A 20874-nucleotide genomic window follows, 5' to 3' on the forward strand; every position below is an offset into this window, starting at 1 on the left:
GGACTACAGGTGCCTATCACAATGCCTGGCTAATTTTTTCTATTTTTAGTAGAGACAGGTTCTCCCTTTTCCCAGGATGCTCTGGAAGCACTGATCTCAGGTGATTCAGGTGATTCACCCTCCTGAATTCACCCTGCTAGAATTACCACACCTGGCCAAACAAGGCAACTTGAAATACTAAATATATACGTTACCTTGGGAAATCTGACGTCAACTTAAATCACAAATGTACAAAGTATTCCTAGCATGACTGGCCTCTAGAAAACTTCTTGTTTAGTTGGGCTTTGTGGTTATAGATCAAAATGCACTGTGAAAAGTGAGAAAATGGGTAAAACAATGATCTAGACTAAAGTATCGTGGGAGGTAAAGATGAGGAGATGTTCTTCCCAAAAAACATTTATAGAGGAGGTGGGGGATGGCTGAACAGGAAGGTTGGGTGGTCTCCATAGATTAGTCATTGTCCATATGTATTTGAAGGTAAATAGCGATTATCAACTTTCCTAAAGAAATATCAGCTTCACCCAATGTGAAGACAGAGTTATCAATACAAAAAGCCAAAAAGAACAGTACGGAAAATAAACTCATCTGTGCTATTCTGCTCTAGTTATGGTATTGTTACATTGACCCTAATACTCCCAGGATAAAGTATGATAGAGGCTGGACATAGTCTGATTTGACTAGCACAGATTTCTTTTGTATGTATTCTGAGTAGAATTATTCAGTATGGCAACAATAAACTGGATTATGGAAAGTGACACTAATGCTAACCTAAAATTGCATGGGCTTTAGGGGAGTCGTGGGATTCATTTATACTCTATGACAAGTGCAGAAAGGAGAGGAGATTGAGTAAAAGCCTCTTGTGATGGACACATTAATTTGGTGGGTAGGAACCTCAGCTTCCTCTCCCTCTGGCTGCTGACCCGTGCCCAGCCTGGCTCTGGCAGCCACAGTGGCCGGAGGCAGGGCGTATTTCTCCATTAGGTCATCCACACAGGATCAAAGCCCACCAACTGAACTGACAGGGTGTTTCTGCTGCTTTTCATTCATCTGACAAATATTTATTGATACATGCTAACTGCCAGGCTTTGTGCTAGAGAAGGATGACTAAGATCCAATCCCCGAGGAATTTAAAGATGAATGTGCTTTCCGTGGATGGGAAGAGGAAACTATCTACGGTGACAGCTTAGCGGCGAGCAGCAGCAGCTGTGACCCCAGACCGAAAAGCCAGTTTAGGAGCAAGCTGGAGGCTTCCAGGGTTCCTTGTTTGAGTGATGGAAAAGGACTGGCAAGCCTCTCCGAGAAAAATGATGGCTGAAAGGAAAGAAAGCAAATTCAATGAAAAAAAATGGTTAGGAATTCAAATGAAGGGTGAAGCCACATAGTTGAAGGGACACGTGAAATAAGGGAGTGTGCCTACCAGCTGTTGATCATCTTCGCTGGAATCAAACCTGAAATTACGAGGTTTAAATAATTGCAAAAGCCAATCACAGAAAATAGTGCTAAATATTTTGAAATCTAGCTTGAGGGTGGCCATGCAAACTTGCTTTCAGGAGGATTCCAAAGCAAATAGTCACCTCTTCTTGGTAGTTTGTGTACAGCTGTCCCTTGAAACGATTTCCCTTTGCTATCTTTAGAGAAATTGTCCTATTGTTTTACTTAATGTCTATTTCTCTTAAATTGGAAGCTACCTGAAAATATTTCACCTCTTTTTAAAGTGAAATTCAGCACAGAATAAGACCTCAGGGGTAACACAGGAGAAAGAAAAGGATGACATCTTATATAGGATAGGCCCATTGCTGCACAGACCTGAAACAGGAGAAATTGGGCTGGATAATCAGTAAGGTTGCATCCAACCTCAGCATAACCCAGTATAACTGGTCTTTAGCTTCACTCCCAACTTCTAAGAAATTAAAAAGATGCAGGTTTACATGTTACTTCGGAATAAAAGATAAAGAAGATGTTTTCTGAAGAATTGAATTGTCCAGAAATTCAGTTTCTCTCTCTCTCTCTCTGCCCCCTAAGCAATGGATTTAGTAAAGAATTGAATTCTTGGGTGGTGCCTGTGGCTCAAGCAATAGGGCACCAGCCCCATATACTGGGGGTGGTGGGTTCAAACTCAGCCGTGGCCAAAAACTGCAAAAAAAAAAAAAAAAAAAAAAAAGAATTGAATTGTCTGAGCTTTCTTCCTCACTCCCTCTCTTTCTCTCTTACGTCTTCCTCCTACCCCTTCCTACATACACAGATCTATGTGTATATAGTCATGGACATAATTATGTATGCATGCATACATGAATGTCTTTATTTTTTTCTCTGACTCTGATGTAATTTAGATGTGTAGGCTAAAGGCAAGGCAAATTTCTACCCGGTATTCACTAGTAGAGTAATTTCCCTTTATAGATGCAAGAAAGCAATTCTGTCTGGCTTGATTTTTAAAATGTTTTGCGGAACCATGACTCAAAGGTATAAAACTACACGAATCAATGGGTGTAAAACTTAAATTTTCACAGTGTTGGTACATCCTAGTAATGAATTTTCCAGCCCAAGGAAATACTATTGCCAGAACTTGAGAACCCTATTTTACCACTTCACAGACAATATTCTCCCCCAAATAAGCACCATTCTGAGTTGTAATGCACCATAGGTTAGGATAGACAGTTTTTGAAATTTATGTAATTGAGGCCATACAGTATGTGGTCTCATGTTTTTCTCAGTATAATGTTTGTCAGATTCATCGATTTTCTTGCTTGCAATTGTGATATAATCCTTTTAATTGCTGTGTAATATGCTTGATATAATCCTTTTCAGTGCTGTGTAATATGCTATGAGGTGAGTATGCTACACTTTACTTACTCCGTCTACTCCAGATGGACGTTTAAATTGATTTCACATGGGAATCCTTAAAAGTAATGCTACTCTAAATTTTATTACATATTTTTTGCACATGTACAAGTGCTTTTGTTATGCAATTACCAGGAGCTGGAATTGTTGGGTCTTAGAATAGCCAAATACTCACCTTTAGCTGAAAATGCTGGCTTTACAGGTAGATAAATTTAGCTATCATTTTGTAAAAGGTCTAGATATTGTTGTCCATGCTTACTATTATCGGCCCTTAATTTTAGCCCTTCTAGCTAGATATTGTGCTATAGTATCTCATTGTGGGTTTTATTTCCATTTTTTTCATGATAACTCATGAGTTGGAGAACCTTTTCATACATTTACATACTCATGTGCATATTATTTTTAGTCAGGAGCCTGTTCTAGTTCCGTGCTCATTTTTCTATTGAGTTGCCATCTTATTTTTCATATGTAGGAGTTCTTTACATATTTCTAGATAATTATAGTCTTATGTTTATTTTATGTGTTGCAGACATCCAGACAGATCCCTTTTATAGAAGCTAAGAATTTCAAAACAAGGGGCTCTTAAGGAATATTTAGTCCCGTCTCTTAGCCTGACAGATAAAGACACTGACACCTGTAGAGAAAATGTCACTTCCTTAAAGTCTCTTATCCTTTAAGATAAGAAATATAACAAGTCTCCATAATGAAGCAAAAGTTTTTTTTTTTTCTTTTATTAAGCCATGTGGACTCTTTAGTCTCTTCCTTGTCTTTCTGGGAAGGCCAAGAAATGTATAACTTAGTAATTATAATGGCAAATTTAGAGTGGTGCAAGATTAAACACATAGATTCTATGAACAAAAATTTCCCCGACTAACCAACTGTTGTGGAGAATGGCCATGCACCATTTAAAGCTGGATTTTCTTTTTGGCATAAGATTTTATTTTTTCTCTACCACAGCTTTAATATTTTATTCAGTTTCTTCTCACATTTATTCTTGTTATTTCTATGTTCCCATTCCAAATTTGGTTCTGATTCAAGAAATTTCTGTTTTGCTACATTAGATTAAGAAGACCATCAATTTTATAATATTTCCTTCTTCAAATGAGAGAAAGTTTACATTGCAGAACAGAATTACCAATCCATTAATAATGCCCACTATTTACTGATTTTTTTTCACAACTAAGAGGTACAATACTAAGTATTTTTTATGCATTCTTTTAGCTAGTACTTAGAACAATCCCCAGTATATGTTTTTATTGTTCCTATTTTATATACCTGAAAACTGAGACTTAATGAGTTTAAGCTACTGGTGGGATGATTGGAATCAGAACCAGCTTTATCCAATTCTAAACATCACACTCTTTCTAAGATCTACTTACCTTTCTACCTTCTTGGAAGGAAACAGATTTAGTGACATAGGTTTGGGTCATTACCTGCCTTTGGTCAGTATTTTTCAATCGGTGTGCTGTGAGAGGATCTTAGGTGTGCTGGAAAAGTTTTTAAAGATCATTGATTAAGTTATTTTTGAAAGACGATCAAAGCACAGTAAGTATATATATATTTTTTTTGATCAACATAATTCAAGTAAGTGTGCTGTGGAAATTTTACCTATAGATTCAAGTGTGCTGTAGGTTAAAAAAAAAAGTTGGAAAACAGTGTCTTCAGTGCTTCTGCCATAGATTATAGGGATTCCCCTTTGTTCCGATGTCCTTCAATAATCAAAATGGTAATTACAGGAGTCATTGTGTTGGCTTTGATATTATTCGTTTTATTGGCTAAACGGAACTTTCCATAATAAACTCTAATTATTAATGTACAAGCTAAATACTGTTTAGATAAGTTCATATCCAGAGACGAGATTGTAGCTGCATTTTTTTCTTATATTTAGAGGTCAAACCTTGTATAAGAGTATTTGATTTCAATTCTGTTCAGCAATCTATTAAGGATTGATTATTTCTCACCTCTATTTTAGTTCTAAATATTTCTTGATCCTCCCTGTTCATGAAGAAAGCTTTCCACAGATGCGTGGGAACCAGTGTGCTGCCAGTTTCCAGTTCTTAGCCAGAGCGAGTCCCCTGCCGTACTTTCCTACCTCTTCACATAGAGTAGCTATCCATTAGTGCCTCCATCCAGAAATCTGAACACACACGAGTTACCTAGCATTTTACTTTTCTCTTAAGGAGTAAGTAAAGCATATTTTCATAGTTTTTGGACTGTGTGTAAGCAAATAGGAATGACATTAAATCAAAGGGATCTTTAATTCACAGGCATTTCATAATACTACTTCCTTTAATGGCTAGAACTTCATAATTAACAAAATACTTTCAAGTTTACTTTATTCACATAACGCCCATGAGAAGTAAGCAAGGTAGGAAGTATTATTTCCTCTTTACATAGACTCATGTAGCTATTTTCTGCCTTTTGGGTCCTAACTTTCTTTTAGTTCTGTCATCTCCTCTCCATGTCTCTTGCCAGTCACCACCTCAGATCATCGTATTTTACTTTGCCTACAGTGATAGCTTCTTAACTTACCCGTGGTCTTGCTTCCCTCCAGTTTACCCTTCACGTGGCTCCTAAGCTCATCTCAAAGGTAAAAATTAATATGTTACTCCTCTATTTGAAATGCACGAGTGGATCCCCATTATTTATAGGTTGTAATTCAAACAGCTTGTATGGAAGAAAAGGTCCTTTACAACATTTTCCCTGATCTGTTCTCAAGTCTAGTCTTTCATCCATCATATGAGCACCTCACCCTTGCCACGCAGTTCTCTACCTGTAACACACTTCCTTGTCATGTGCCTTTGGAAATGTTGACTCTACCCCACACTCTTAAATAATTCTCACTTTCACATATTCTCTTGTTTCATGTTTTATTTATTTATTTATTTTTGGGACAGAGTCTCAAACTATAGCCCTGGGTAGAGTGCTGTGGCATCACAGCTCACAGCAACCTCAAACTCCTTGGCTTAAGTGATTCCTTGCCTCAGCCTCCCGAGTAGCTGGGACAACAGGCCCACAACACCCGGCTATTTTTTGGTTGTATTTGTCATTGTTTGGCAGACCCGGGCCAGATTGGAACCTGCTAGCTGTGGTGTATGTGGCTGGTGCCTTAGCCACTTGAGCTACAGGCACCACCCTCTTGTTCTGTGTCTTATAATCCTCCAAAACAACATAGTTAGTGACTCTTCTTCACCTTTGACTGAGTTATGTACCTCTGTCTATACAACTATAGCATCCTTCTTATATTTGTATCAACAGTTTATTGTGCTGTGCTTCATTTTTCAAGTTATCTGTTTATTTATAGACTATTGGCAACTGAGGACCATGATTTCCCTATTGATTCTTTGCCTCTTGCCTAGCACCTCTGGAAAGTGATTCAAATTTTACTTAAAGTTATAATGAGTTATACAGCCATAGTTAGGAAGACAAATTTGGAATCCTATCGTAGTATCATTTCCACTGCATCTTTCTACCATACAGCATAACTAACCATACTACACAAACAGTGCTATTTTCAAGATTCCTCATTATTCAATTGAGGGAAATGAGTTGTATGAGACAAATTGCCACTTTGGTCTATTTCATCCTATTAAAGGTTGGGATGTTTAGTTATGATAATATGATAGTTAAGCTATACAGAGTACTTTAAAGTTTTATTCTCTTTGTGATCCACACATTTCCTCCCCCAGGTCTTCCCCCCCCAAAAAAAAAGTATATTTATTTCAGATTAATGTGAAGATACAAACCAGGTCAAAATATTTGATTTTTGTAAGGTAGAGTCCCTCTTGTAATTATGACCGGCACACAAAAGATATGTCAGGCACCCCCACCCCGTGCTCATTCAGTGAGAGCACACCAACCCCTCCCCTCCCCCTTCATCACCTCTCCCCCCAACTTGAATTGAAATGCGTTTTTTTTCCTATGTGGGCATGCATAAGATCATCTACTGGTTTCATATCAGTATTGAGTACTTTGGATAATTGCTTTTCCATTCTTGTGATACTTTACTAAGAAGAATGTGTTTCAACTCTATCTGGAATATTACAAAAGGTGTGAAATCACCACCTTTCATGGCTGAAGAGTATTCCATAATGTGCATGTACCACAATTTATTAATCTATGCCTGAGTTGATGGGCATTTATGTTGTTTCCATGCCTTGGCAATTGTAAATTGAGCTGCAATAAACAGTCTATTGCAAATGTTCTTATGATAAAATGATTTTTTTCTTCTGGGTAGATGTCTAGTAGTGGGATTGTGGGTTCAAATGGAAGATCTAATTTGAGATCTTTGAGGATACTCCATACTTATTTCCAAAGAGGCTGTATTAGTTTGCAATCCCTCTAATAGTGTAAACGTGTCCCCTTCTCTTCACATCTGCACTAGTATCTGCAGCTTTTGGACTTTGTGACGTGAGGTGATCTTACTGGGGTTAGGTCATATCTCAGGGTAGTTTTGATTTGCATTTCTCTGACGATTGGGGATGATGAGCATTTTTTCATATGTTTGTTAGTCATTTGTCTGTCTTCCTTAGAGAAGGTAGTTTTCATATCTCTTGCCCAGTGATATATGGGATGGTTGGCTCTTTGTTTATTGATTAATTTGAGTTCTCTGTATATCCTAGTTATCAAGCTGTTGTCAGATTCATAATATGCAAATATCTTTTCCCATTCTGAAGGTTGTCTATTTACTTTGGTCGTGTCTCCTTAGCTGTGTAAAAGCTTTCACATTTAATTAAGTCCCATTTATTTATTTTTGTTGTTATGGCAATTGCCACTGAAGTCCTCTTCATAAAACCTTTCCCCAGGCTGATATCCTCAAGTATTTTTCCCACACTGTCTTTGAGGATTTTTATTTTTTCATGCCTTAGATTTAAATTTTTATCCATCTTTTTTTTTCTGAAACAGAATCTTACTTGTTGCCCTCTGTAGAGTTCTGTATCATCTCTGCTCACAGCAACCTCAAACTCCTGGGCTCAAGAGATTCTTTTGTATCAGTCTCCTGCCACAATGCCTGGCTATTTTTAGATATGGGGTCTTGTTCTCGCTCAGGCTGGCTTCAAACCCATGAGCTCAGGTAATCCACCCACCGTGGCCTCCCAGAATGTTAGGATTACAGGCGTGAGCCACCGCTCCCAGCCCCTTTTATCCATCTTGAATCAATTTTTGTGAGTGGTGAAATGTGTGTGTCCAAGTTCAGTCTTTTAAAAATATGGAGTGCATCATGGATTTACGTGTCATCCTTCTGCAGAGGCCATGCTAATCTTCTCTGTATGTTACAGTTTTAGTATATGTTTTGCCAAAGCAAGCAACATCCTGAGGTCTTAAGGTATCAAATTATTCACTGTTAAAACAATACAAATACAATACTAGCATTATCAAGTAAAATCATAGAAGAATAAATTGATAGTTAATTTTATGAAGTGCACAAACTCTGCATATTTGTAAAGTAACGTAAAGTAAAAATGTTATGTGTCTCTTTTTTTTTTCTTCTTATCATCACTAAAAGAAAATGACAGCATTCACTCATCACCCAATCATGTTGTACATCATGGCCATTATAAAGTATACCTAAAAATAAGTATCCAGTTTCATTTCTATCTGGAGGTTTCAGCTAAAAATTAGAACTGTATTCTGAAGGGTTTGAGGTGGGTGAGTAGGGTTGTACAGTGCCGGCAATAAGAAAGTACAGCAAATAAGTGATCGGTTTAGAGCCTAAACTTCAGGTCCACTCTGAAAAGTCTTTCAGCTCACTGGTATCCTGACGCTGCACAGTAAGAATTCAGGGACATAGCAATTGATATGGGATGTTAGCACCCACTTCTTCTAATGCACAGCTTTGTGATATTAGGAAATTAATAAAGAAGTGAACACTTAATTATTTTATAATCTGCTAAATCTTCTTTGCATAAGTATATAGCAACTAATTTTGAAATGTATCCATTCTTTACAATCACAGTTCTCTGTGGCATAAAGCCACATGCTAAGAGCTATATGTATTTATTTACTTTGTGCTTTTGATAGCACTTCGATTCATTTTTATTGACATTATATACAGTCTTTTTCATATATAGTGGACTACAATGCAGTGTGCATAAAAAACACATTGAAGCTGACAGAATTCAAATGAGTGCATTATGGTATTAATTTACTAGGGAAGGAGACAATCATTGGTGGGATTATATTAGCCAAGACAGATGATAAGTTGTATTATATTATCTAACAAAATTAAAAATTGTGACTACATTTACAAACATTATAAATATGATGACAAATGTTACATAGTTTAAAAATAAACATGTTGACCTTGAGTATAACAAAGCATGGAGTAAAAGGGAAAGGAAGGAGGAAGGTAGAATTATATTGAGTAGTAGGGATAAAATCATACCCTGTAATGGTATATTAGAGGAAAATGTGATTATTTTCCTTTTCCATTTTTCAGACAATAATGCCATATATTCATTTCTGTTATCGAATAAATCAATTGAAGACCTTTAAAATCTTTACTATAGCTTAGATGGAAAATAAATACTGGTCTAGAGTATGTAGGAAAAGTGTAAGAATGGATTGTATTAGAAGAATGACCTATATCACTGCTTCAGCCAGCATGAAGGCATCAACCAATATGGGACACATCAGTAGTGGATCCAGGTAGAAAGGTTTTCCAAGCAGATGGATCTGCTAATATATTTAATTGATTGAAGAAGAGTTAAATACTTTTTTTAAAATCCAATATTTATTTCTAATATAAAATGGAATCTACCATGGAGTTCACAAGAATCTGTATGCTTTAAGGCTCATTCTAATAGTATTGTGATAGTTAATAATAAATTAATTAATTTTTATGGGAATAAGTCTTTACATGTTACACATGGGAGGTTATGTAAAATATCTCAACATTTATGACTCTTGGGTGAGACAAATCCGTCTTCTAGCATTCTGAAATGGTATTGAGCCTCTGTTGATCAAGTGACAACATGGTCATCAACTCATACCATATTGATTTCATTCTCTTCTCAGACTCACCCAATTCTTTACTGTGCTTCCTGGGGTCACCTCTGAAATAAGTATTTGCACTCAAATACTTTTCTCAAGGTCTCCTTTTGAAGAAATCAAACCTAAGAGAATATTATATTTTATCATTAGGTTCTTTATCATTTAATTTTATAAACTTTTTTTTCCTCCAACCATGAAAAATATATGTATTTAGGAAAATAACAAGGGCCATCTCAAAAGATACATTGGTTCTCATTCTGGAGTTAGGGAACCTGTGAAACTTTCATAACGTTTCCCTAACCTGACAGGAATAGCTACAGTGCCTTTAGAACTTGAAGAAAACCACTGGGATAATATCTATGACTACTTCCAACTTCATCAATGAAGATTATGCCATGTTGTTATTTAGTCACAGTCATTACCATTTTGGCCCTTATTCTCTAGTGAAAAGTGCAAGCATTATTGTGCCATGTGTTGTTAAAAGAAAAGAAATGAAGTGATGGAAACTGTAAAATATGTTCATCACATCATGTGTAATTGCTTGATAGTAGTTTCTGTGACTAATGTAAGAAACTTTCACAGGATTTTTGTCCATAAATGGTGGGGAAAAGGTGACCTTATTTAATACGATTTTTTTTCAGCATGCATGCAATGGAATTGATAATAAACATTCTGTGTATTTGCCAACCTAAAATAGACTAGATGACGTTTCATTTTTTAAAACACACAGAACACATTCTTTATTTAAAAAATTAACATGAATGCCTAATAAGAAATTTTTTTTAAAAATGAAGGTGTCGATATTTTGGCTAAAAATGAGAGTAAAAGTTGACTAAATTCTCGTGTATTTTCACTTTAACCCTGTAACCTCATAGGCCTAACTATAGCAGTTTTGGAACTTGAAGAAAGGCATTGGATTATAGGATATCTATGATGACATATAATTCTATCAATGACTAAATGAGTTTCTTTAACTACTTTGCCACAACCGGGAAATAGCTAATGGGTAACAAACTTTGTAATTCTCATATATACTAAGCAACAAGCATATATACAAGTACAACAAGCATAAATCCAACAGTGCACATTTCCATAACCAGTATTGGATGTAACGCAATCAATTAATTAGAAAATTCAGTTTCCTACCCTGCTGGCTGCCAGTTATCATGGGTTTATGATTGTTGCCAACATCATATGTAAATGGAACCTTAGTTATAGAAAGAGGAATCCCAATTCACAGTCAAATGTAAGCTTTTAAGCTAAATGACTTTGTGCTTGGTTTAGCATGAGAACAGATGATAAATTGAGAAAATCGGTAAGGAGTACTGTGGTAAGGATAAAATGTTGATAAAGATAAGATGTCTGAGACCACTATTGGAGATTAAAAATAAAAACATGATAATGTTACATTAGGCAGTTAGGTAGACATAAGCAGGGTAGATGGTGGATGATATTTTGAACTGGCTTGAGTTAGGCTGGACTGGAGTGTCATGCTGAACTGTCACAGGAATGGAGCTAATTCAGAGACCCTGCAAGTGTGGGATCTTGTAGGTGGGTTGCCTTGAGATAGAGGGTAATCAACATCCTAGTGACTTTCTGACAAGAACAGACCAATGTAGTCATACTGACTTGCGTTGTTTGGGCAATAGCCTGAGTGGGACTCTAGGGAGGCAGCTCATAGGAAAGAAAAGATGGCATGTCAAGGGGGCCCCTAAGGACTGCCCAGATGTTTGGTCTACAATAGTGGGTCTTCAAGGACCAGAAAGAGGTAGAGAAACCACAAAGTAGAGATATTGTAAAGGCCTCAATAGAGGGTCTTTGGAGCAGGTGTACAGTTGAGGTAACAGTGTCCCTAAACGGACTACCCTCATTAACATAGTAAAAATCACACCGGCCAGCACCACAGCAGTTTACAAATACTATGGCAACCCCAGAAATTGCCTTAGAAGGATAGAAAGGGGGAGGATTCCTAATTCTAAGAATTCTCCCCTTTTATTTTAAAGAATAACCATGAATATTTCACACACACACCCCGCTTATCATAAAATTAGGTAGTCAACATAAAAGGAAAATTATTATTAAACTCAATGTCTCCTCCACTAATGGGGGCTGACCCATTTCTTCTTTGAATGTAATTTGCTTTAATCTTTAATAAAACTTTGGCACTTTGCCTGATTACACCTGCTAGCTCTGTTCATTCATTCCATCAACTTTGTACCAGGAACCATTATTTGGTACTGGGAAGCAAGAACCAGGAAACACAGGGACCTGACATCTGGTTCCTCAACCCCTGACAATACTAACGGCTGAATTTTCTCAGAGATGATAATCTAGCCTCCAAACTTCATTTTGCCATTGAAAAATGTCTTACAAATTTAACTATTGTATTTGCATCATGAAAGACAGTATTATAGCTCTTTATGATATAGTGGTATTGATTTACTTTATAAAATGTATATATTTAAACTATTTTTATTTCTAATATTTCTTGAATAAAGAAATATTCACAGAGATGAATGCACAGAGATATCTTCTTTCTTGACTTAGTGTCATTTCTTAACATTTAATTACTTTTATCCAGTTCGGGCAGCATTCATTTAATAAGATTTTTTTGCTGGGCCCACTCTGTACTCGCAGTGCATAGAAAGATTATCAGAAATGATTTATGACCTCAAAAAGCTGATAGTGGTTAGGGAAGAAAAGTCATGCTCAGAGACTTTGTGGCTATCATGATATAAGCATACCTCATTTTATTGTGTACACTTTATTGCTCTTCACAAATATTGTATTTTTTTGAAAATTGAAAGTTTGTGTCAACCCTGCCTCAAACAAGTCTATTTCCACCAATTTCCCAGTAGCATGTGCTCACTTCCTGTCTCTGTCATATTTTAGTAATTCTCAGTATATTTAAAACTTTTTCTAATTATATCTGCTATTGTGATTTGTAATGTTACTATTATAATTGGAGTACCATGAACCGTGCCCATATAAGACAGCAAACACCAACAGGCCATTTCTCCATTTCTCTTCATCTTCTTGGCCTCCCTAGTCCCTGAGATTCAACAATATTGAAATTAGGCCAATTAATAACCCTATAATGGCTTCTGCATTTTCATGTGAAAAGAAAAGTCACAGGTCCCTTTACTATAAATCAAAAACTAGAACTGGTTAAGCTTAATGAATAAGGAATGGCAAAGGCTGAATAGGCCGAACACTTGGCTTCTAGCATCAGTTAGTCATGTTGTGATCACAAAAGAAAAGTTCCTAAAGTAAATTAAAAGCGCTACTCAGGTGAACACAAGAATGATAAGAAAACAAACAGCCTGATTGCTGATATGGAAGAAGTTTAGTAGTATGGATAAAAGATCAGACCACCTACAACATTGCCTTAAGCCAATGCCTAATCCAGAGCAAATCCCTAACTCTCTTTAATTCTGTGAAGGCTGAGAGAGGTAAGACAGCTCCAGAAGAAAAGTTGAAAGCTATCAGGGGTTGGTTCATGAGGGTCAGAAACCATCTCCATAACAGAAAAGTGCAAGGCAAAGCATCAAGTGCTGATAAAGCAGCTATAGCAGGTTATCAAAAGAGCTTGCTAAGATCATTGATGAAGGTGGCTATACTGAACAATGGATTTTCAATGTAGATAAAACAACCTTCTATTGGAAGAAGTTGCCATGTAGTGCTTCCATAGCTACAGAAGAGACGATGCCAATGTCTGGCTTTGAAACTTCAAAGGGCAAGCTAATTATCTTAAGGGCTAATGCGGCTGATGACTTTTAAGTTGAATCCAATGCGTATTTACAATTCAAAATAATCCTAGGGCCCATAAAAATTATGGTAAATCTACTCTGCCTGTACTGTATAAGTAGAACATCAAAACCTAAATGACAGCATATCTGTTTACAGCATGGTATACTGAATATTTTAAGCCCACTGTTGAGACTTACTAAGAAAACGATTACTTTCAAAGTGTTACTCCTTATTGACAGTGCTCCTAGTCACTCAAAAGCTCTAAGATAGATGTCCAAGGAGATTAATTTTGTTTTCATGCCTGCTAATCCAATTTCTGATCTGCAGCTCATGCATCAATATCCCTTGTGCTGCCCACTTTCGAGTTTTATTATTTAAGAAATCCATTTTGTAAGGCTGTAGCTCACATAGATAGTGATTTCTCTGATGAATATGGGCAAAGTAAACTGAAACCCTTCTGGAAATGATTTACCATTCTAGAGGCTATTAAGAATACTTGTGATTCATGAGAGGATGAGAGGAGGTTAAAAAATATCACTAATACCAGAAGTCTGAAGAAGTTATTTACAATCCTCATGGATGACTTTAACTTGTAGGGGTGTCCAACCTGTGGTCCACAGGCCGCATGTGGATTATGTGGGGAGTGTTTTGCTTATCTTATTTATTTTATTTTATTTTATTTTTTTGAGACAGAGTCTCACTTTTTCACCCTTGGTAGAGTACCATGGCTTCACAGCTCATAACAACCTCAAACTCTTGGGCTTATGGGCTTACGCGATTCTCTTGCCTCAGCCTCCCAAGTAGCTGGGACTACAGGCACCTGTCACAACACTAGGCTATTTTTTTGTTGTAGTTATTGTTGTTTGGCAGACCTGGACTGAGTTTGAACCCACCAGCCTTGGTGTACGTGGCTGGTGCCCTATCCACTGAGCTACGGGCACTGCCATATTTTGCTTTTGTATGGTATTGAATAACATAGTATGTATGGATTTTGTCTTCTCATCCGCTTTCATTAGTGTTTGTATAATCAACGTGTGGCCCAAGACAGCTCATGTTCTTCCAATGTTATGTTGAAAAGCCAAAATGTTGGATATCCCTGCAAGGGCTCAAGACTCCAGTGGAGGAAGTCACTGAAGAGGTGGTAGAAATAGCAAGAGAACTAGAATTAGAAGTAGAACTTGTAAGAAAAAAATATATATATAAAATAAATATAGAACTATATTAAAAAATATATATATAGGGCAGTGCCTGTGGCTCAAAAGGGTAGGTTCCCTGCTCCATATGCCAGAGATGGAGGGTTCAAACCCAGCCCCACCCCCCACCCCCCAAAAAAATATATATTGCCTGAAGATGAGACTGAATTGCTGCAATCTCATGGTTTGAACTGATGAGGAGTTGTTTCTTATGGTTGAGCAAGGAAAATATTTTTTTGAAATGGAATATATTTCTTGCAAAAATGCTGTGAACACTGTTGAAATGACCTGAAGGGGGTTACATATGTATGATAGTCTACAAATTTAGTTGATAAAGCAGTAGTGGAATTGGGAGGATTGACTTTACTTTAGAAAGAATCTTATTATAGGAAAAATGCTAATCAAATAGTATCACGTGGCCCACAGAAATCTTTGATGAGGGGAAGAACCAATCGATGTGGCAAACTTTATTGTTGTCTTATCTCATGAAATAGCCACAGCCACTTCAGCCTTCAGCAATCCCTACCCGGATTGGTCAGGAGCCAGCAACATTGAAGGAAAGACCCCTCACCACAAAATGATTATAATTTGCTGAAGGCTCAGATAATTATTAGTACATTTTAGAAAATTATTCTGAGTTAAGTTATATATATTGTTTACGCATAACGGTATTGCACACTTATAGACTATAATATAATGGAGGCATAACTTTTATATGCCTCCTCAAACTATGTCCTCAAACTACGGCCCACAGGCCACATGTAGCCCGCCTAGGACATTTATCTGGCCCTTTGGGTGTTTTTGCCACTGCTGCCTGTCCTGCTTAGCAGCCAATTTGTCCCGGGGCCCACAGTCCGGCCCTCCAATGGTCTGAGGGACAGTGAACTGGCCCCCTGTTTAAAAAATTTGAGGGCCCCTGCACTAGGATATGTACATTGAATCATGAAATTGCTTATATTTCACTGTTTTAACTCCACAATAATAATTTCCTATGCTCAGTCTGCCAGTTCTACTATTAGTGTGCTAATTAGAGTGATAAGGTGCTATACTGGCATTTTATCACCCCTTAGCACAGCAAGCCCCAGAAACATGAAACAAATTCATTCTGGGTAAATAAGATGATGTTTCTTTATATAAAATCTATATACTTCTCTCCTGAAATAAGATAAGGGAAAAATTTCCCTTCTGTAGCAACCTTATTAATCCCATGTGATCTTTATACTATTAGTAATGTACTGGACTGTGAAGAAATAGACAACGAGGGAGTTGACTATGGATAGAAATGTTTCTATATTTAATCAAATTTACTTTGATTCAAATAAATTTGGCTGAAACTGGACAGATTCCTTGCCTACTGAGACAGGGGGCTCTATTAAGCGGTATGCCTGATCAGCATCATGATTAACTTTGTAAATGCCACTTGATATGCTTTTTAAGAGACCAATGGAAAAGGCATTGATACAAATTTGGTTTCTGCTGTAGTTGTCCATCTTTAGTATATTTAGGTAACATGTATTTTATTAAATTTTAGATGTTTTATAAGTTGTTATACTATATGGTAATTTAAATAAAGGGGGTTATTGGATTTATGTATTATATTTGGTGGAAATATTACTATCTGTGAATGTTGCTACTTTAAAATGCTGTTATATAAGAGTAGAAAATGAATAAAATTCTTTTTTTATATTATAAAAAATTTTATAGTATTTATAGCATAAAAGGGTTTTATATGTGATAGTATACACTTACTGATTAAATTCTAAAGACTGTCTGTGGCCATTTTCTTTGACAGTATGGATTGTACTGAGCACATTGCAATAGACCAATGTATTCACTTTTAGAGCATTTAATACTCTAATCTCTTCAAATCAGTACCAAAGTTTATTCATTTCATTGTTGTTGTTGTTATTATTATGCATTGTTTATTTCCAGTGTGGTCAGATTCAACACTACTTGTTAGAGGAAGAAAAAACGTTCATGATGAATATATTGTTTATTATTTCCATTATTGCTAAAAGGTGTTTGCAATTTTAGATAATCTTAAAAATTCTTTTAGAAATTTAGAATTAGGGGCTGCGCCTTCGGCTCAAAGGAGTAGGGCCCCATATGCTGGAGGTGGCAGGTTCAAACCCAGCCCTGGCCAAAAACTGCAAAAAAAAAAAAAATAGAATTAAAACACAATTACATTTATAATTATTTACAAAATGAAATATTACATAGGATATGTATCCTGAAAATTACAAAATGCTGATAAAATCAGGGGCTACATATTTTCGGAGACATACCACAATCATGGATTTTAAGACTCAGCATAGTAAAGATCCAAACTCATCCATAGATTTAACACTTGAGAAAGAATAAAGTAGGAGAAATTAGTCTACTCAGTATGAATTCCTACTGTATAGTACTATTAATACTATAGTAATCAAGACAATGTGATATTGGTGGAGGGGCAGACACATAGAGAAATGGAATACAATAGGAAACTCAGAGACAAACCTAAAGATATATGCCAAAATGATTTTTTTACAAAGATATACAAGCAATTCAATGGAGGAAAAATTATTTTCAACAAATGATACTAGAGTAAGTAAATATATCTTAGCAGAAAAATGAATCTGGACCCAACTACTTCATACATTATCCAAATATTAACTCAAAATAGATGATGGACATCAATGTAATACATCAAACTATAAAACTTATAGATTTCATCTTATTCATATATATTCATAAACAATGGGTGTATGTATATATGCATGTGTACCTGTATAATTTCTCATATGAGTGTGGGCAATTTATTCTTTCCTTTAATTAAATCTAATGTAATTGGGAATTAGTGCAGGGATTTTCGGTCTATCTTAGCTATATTTTACATTAATAGTCTTTATGTCTTTAAACATATCAATATTTGCTGGGAGAAGTTTGATTTTCAAAACAGATATTTTTCTGTCTCTGGTGGCTAACTGGACTTTCACATTCCCTTGATTACATCTTGCCTTTGGTTAAAACTGAGTACAGTTTTCATTGTTTATTGCCAAGTAATAGTTAATTCAATAGTCACTTACTAGATAACCAGCATGGAAAATAATATCACATGGTTTTTGTTTGTTTGTTTTTTGCTTTTAATTTTGCTCTTCATTTTCATTCTACATACAGGAAAGTGTAGTTTTCAAAAATTAGAACATTACAAAACACTTGGTAAAATCTCCTGAAAAACCTAACCTTGAATCAGTAAAAATTCTTTTGATAATATTTTTTTCAAACTAGTCTTCTGTTCAAGTTGAAGAAGTTTTTACAAAGTATCCATATGTTTAATGTATTTTTCTAAGTATAATGATGATCTCCTAAAGATATACATGTCTTAATCCTGGGAATCTATAAATATGTCACTTTACATAGTTATAGTTAGGGGTCCGCAAGACCACTATCAAGTTCAGTGACTCACTAGCAGGATTCATAGACTCAACAAAAGCTGTAACACTCATGGTTACAATTTATAACAACAAAATGATAAAGATTAAAGTTAATAAAGGAAGAAGCTGCATACTACCAAAGCCACAAAAGACTAGTTGTGGGCTTCCAGTTATCCTGGCCTAATGAAGTCATATGAGTAGTGTTTGCTTCGTCCAGCAGTTATGTGAGACAATATATACAAGTATTATCAACAAGAATTTACTTGAGTCTTAGTGTCCAGAGTTTTATTGAGGTTTGTCACAGAAGAATAGAGTACTCACATAGCTGATTTTTAGTTTCTAAATCTTTACCTACTCCATAGTTCAAACTGATGGGGTGTGACCCAAGAGCCACATCATAAATTATATTTTAGCATAAACGATTTACATGGTGTGGCCCAAGGCTTGATGTAAACAGAGACGCTTTTATCAGGTAGAGTGGGGAACCTGTGGCATTCTGATTTCAAGATTGTTCTCTTTTAAGCACCAAAGGAGGCAAGAAAGGCTTCGTCTTTTCTTCATCTTCCATTTATAATAAGAAAAGCTTCATCTTCCATTTATAATAAGAGCATTTGTTCTGTAAAATTTTAATTCAGTCAAAAGGCTATACTTAAGGACCAAAAAGGCCACGTGTGGTCTTAAGGACTTAAAGGTTAAAACCCAGAAGCCAGGTTGGAACTACCTCTTTTTTTGGAATGTGAAAGAATTGAACAACCAAGGCCTAAATTAATATTATATTGCACAATGACAAAGGGGCCTTTGCATATGTGATTCAATTAAGAATTTTGAGATGGTGAGATTTCCCTGGGTTATCTAGATTGGCCCAATAAAATCACAAAGATTTTTCAATGAGTCAAAGAAGGGGATGTGAGAATAATTCTACTGTGTTAGAATTACTGTGTTAGTATTATGTACATTGGAAGATTCTATGCCACCGAATTAGATCAAGAAAAGGTACCATAAGTCAAAGAAAGCAGGGACCTCTAGAAACTGGAAAAGGCAAGGAAACTAATTCTTCCCTACAGTCTCTGCTTTTGGTCCAGTGACAGATTTTTGATGTCCAGAACTATAGGATACATAAGTATGACTTTAAGTTACTAAATTTATAATAATTTGTTACATGAGCAAAATGAAACAAATACAATAAAACATAAGTATTATATTTATGGCTCTCTCTATATATGAATGTGTATATTACATATATATGCATATATCTTTAGTAATCTAAAAGCAAACTTTTAAAAATGTTTATCTTGCTACTTGAGTATCTTAGCCTCAAGGCACACAAACATACTCAAGGAGTACAAGTGCACACTCTCTCTCTCTCTCTCTCTCTCTCACACACACACACACACACACACCCCTATACATGTAGAAACAAAAAATGTTCAATTTTATCTTCCTTTAAGGAAAGCTCACAAATTTGTGAATTGACTACCTTGAATTTGACTTGGAATTATGAAATTTATGGTAAACATCATCAAGGCAGATGTATATCTAGTTGTTTCATTTCACTGATATACAGATTTTGGTATATGAAGTGACTGTTGTTGTTAAAATATGGGTTTTATACCTATTTTGAAGTAAATTGTATATACAGTACCTTTGCAAGCTCTACTTTTTATAAATCCAGCTTTATATTCCCTGTATATTACATTCCTTTGCATTTTTCTTACATCTACTTTCCTTAACAAGAAGACACTGAAGTTTTAAGTAGCACTGTATGGGACTGAATTAATAATATCGTTCTTCAGCTAGAAATAAGAATTCTCTTGTAAGTATCTTGCACATTTTTCCTGTAGATGGAACTAAAAAAAATATTTTGCTTAAGATTGTGATATGCTTTATCCACAGTGCCTAACAAAACCTAAATATTACAATCTAACTATACAATCTGTCCTGGCAGTGTCTCTGCTCAGATAATTCAAAAGGGTAACTGGAGAAAGTCAACAACATATATGAGTCTATAATTTAGTTTTCTGTACAAATAACATATCCAAAAGGGATGAATGCCATTAACCATTTGCAACTAAAAAGAGTATGATGATTGAAAGTTTATACAGATGGCTCTCATGATGCACAGATTTCGTGTTTGTGAATTCTTCAAAACTTGCTAAAATTTATTTGTAACCCTGAAGTCAATGCTTGTGATACTTTCACAGCCATTCATGGATGTACACAGAGTGATGAAAAATTTGAGTCATCTGTCACACATTCCCAGCTGAGGTCAAACAAAGCAACACTGTATCTTCTTGCTTCAGTCTCATACTGTAAATATGTGTCCCTTTTGTGGTTTATTTAATGCTACATATTTTACATTTCAGTGCTTTTTGCTATTTTGTTGTTCAAAGTGGGCCTGAAGTGTGAGGATGAACTGCTGTCCAGTGTTCCTAAGCTGGAAAAGGCTAGGATTTGCCTTAGAACATCAGCGTGATAGATAAGCTTCCTTCAGGCTTGAATTACAGTGCTTTTGGCTTAGCATTCAATGTTAATGGAGCAATGATGTATATTAAATGTCTTCAAACAGAAACACATAAAAAACAACATTATATATTGATTGGTTCACAAAAATGTTGTGATTAAGGCTTGCAGTAACCTAACACTGTATTTCTCCAGGGAGAAGTGCTTCAGTATTCACTAATTCA

At 35.8% G+C, this 20874-nt stretch overlaps 1 protein-coding gene and 1 non-coding gene across 2 annotated transcripts in view; one reads left to right on the top strand and one right to left on the bottom strand.

Annotated features, from left to right (window-relative positions):
• The window catches only part of DMD (dystrophin), a 2307273-nt gene that overhangs the window by 7539 nt on the left and 2278860 nt on the right, over positions 1–20874 (top strand). The gene's annotated exons all lie outside the window — the stretch shown is intronic.
• On the bottom strand, positions 8042–8145 carry LOC111726599. The gene has a single exon (XR_002774339.1). It is a non-coding gene; the product is annotated as a U6 spliceosomal RNA (small nuclear RNA).

Source organism: Otolemur garnettii, unplaced genomic scaffold, assembly GCF_000181295.1.
Source record: "Otolemur garnettii isolate 467f Iridium unplaced genomic scaffold, OtoGar3 scaffold00072, whole genome shotgun sequence".
NCBI lineage: Eukaryota > Metazoa > Chordata > Mammalia > Primates > Galagidae > Otolemur > Otolemur garnettii.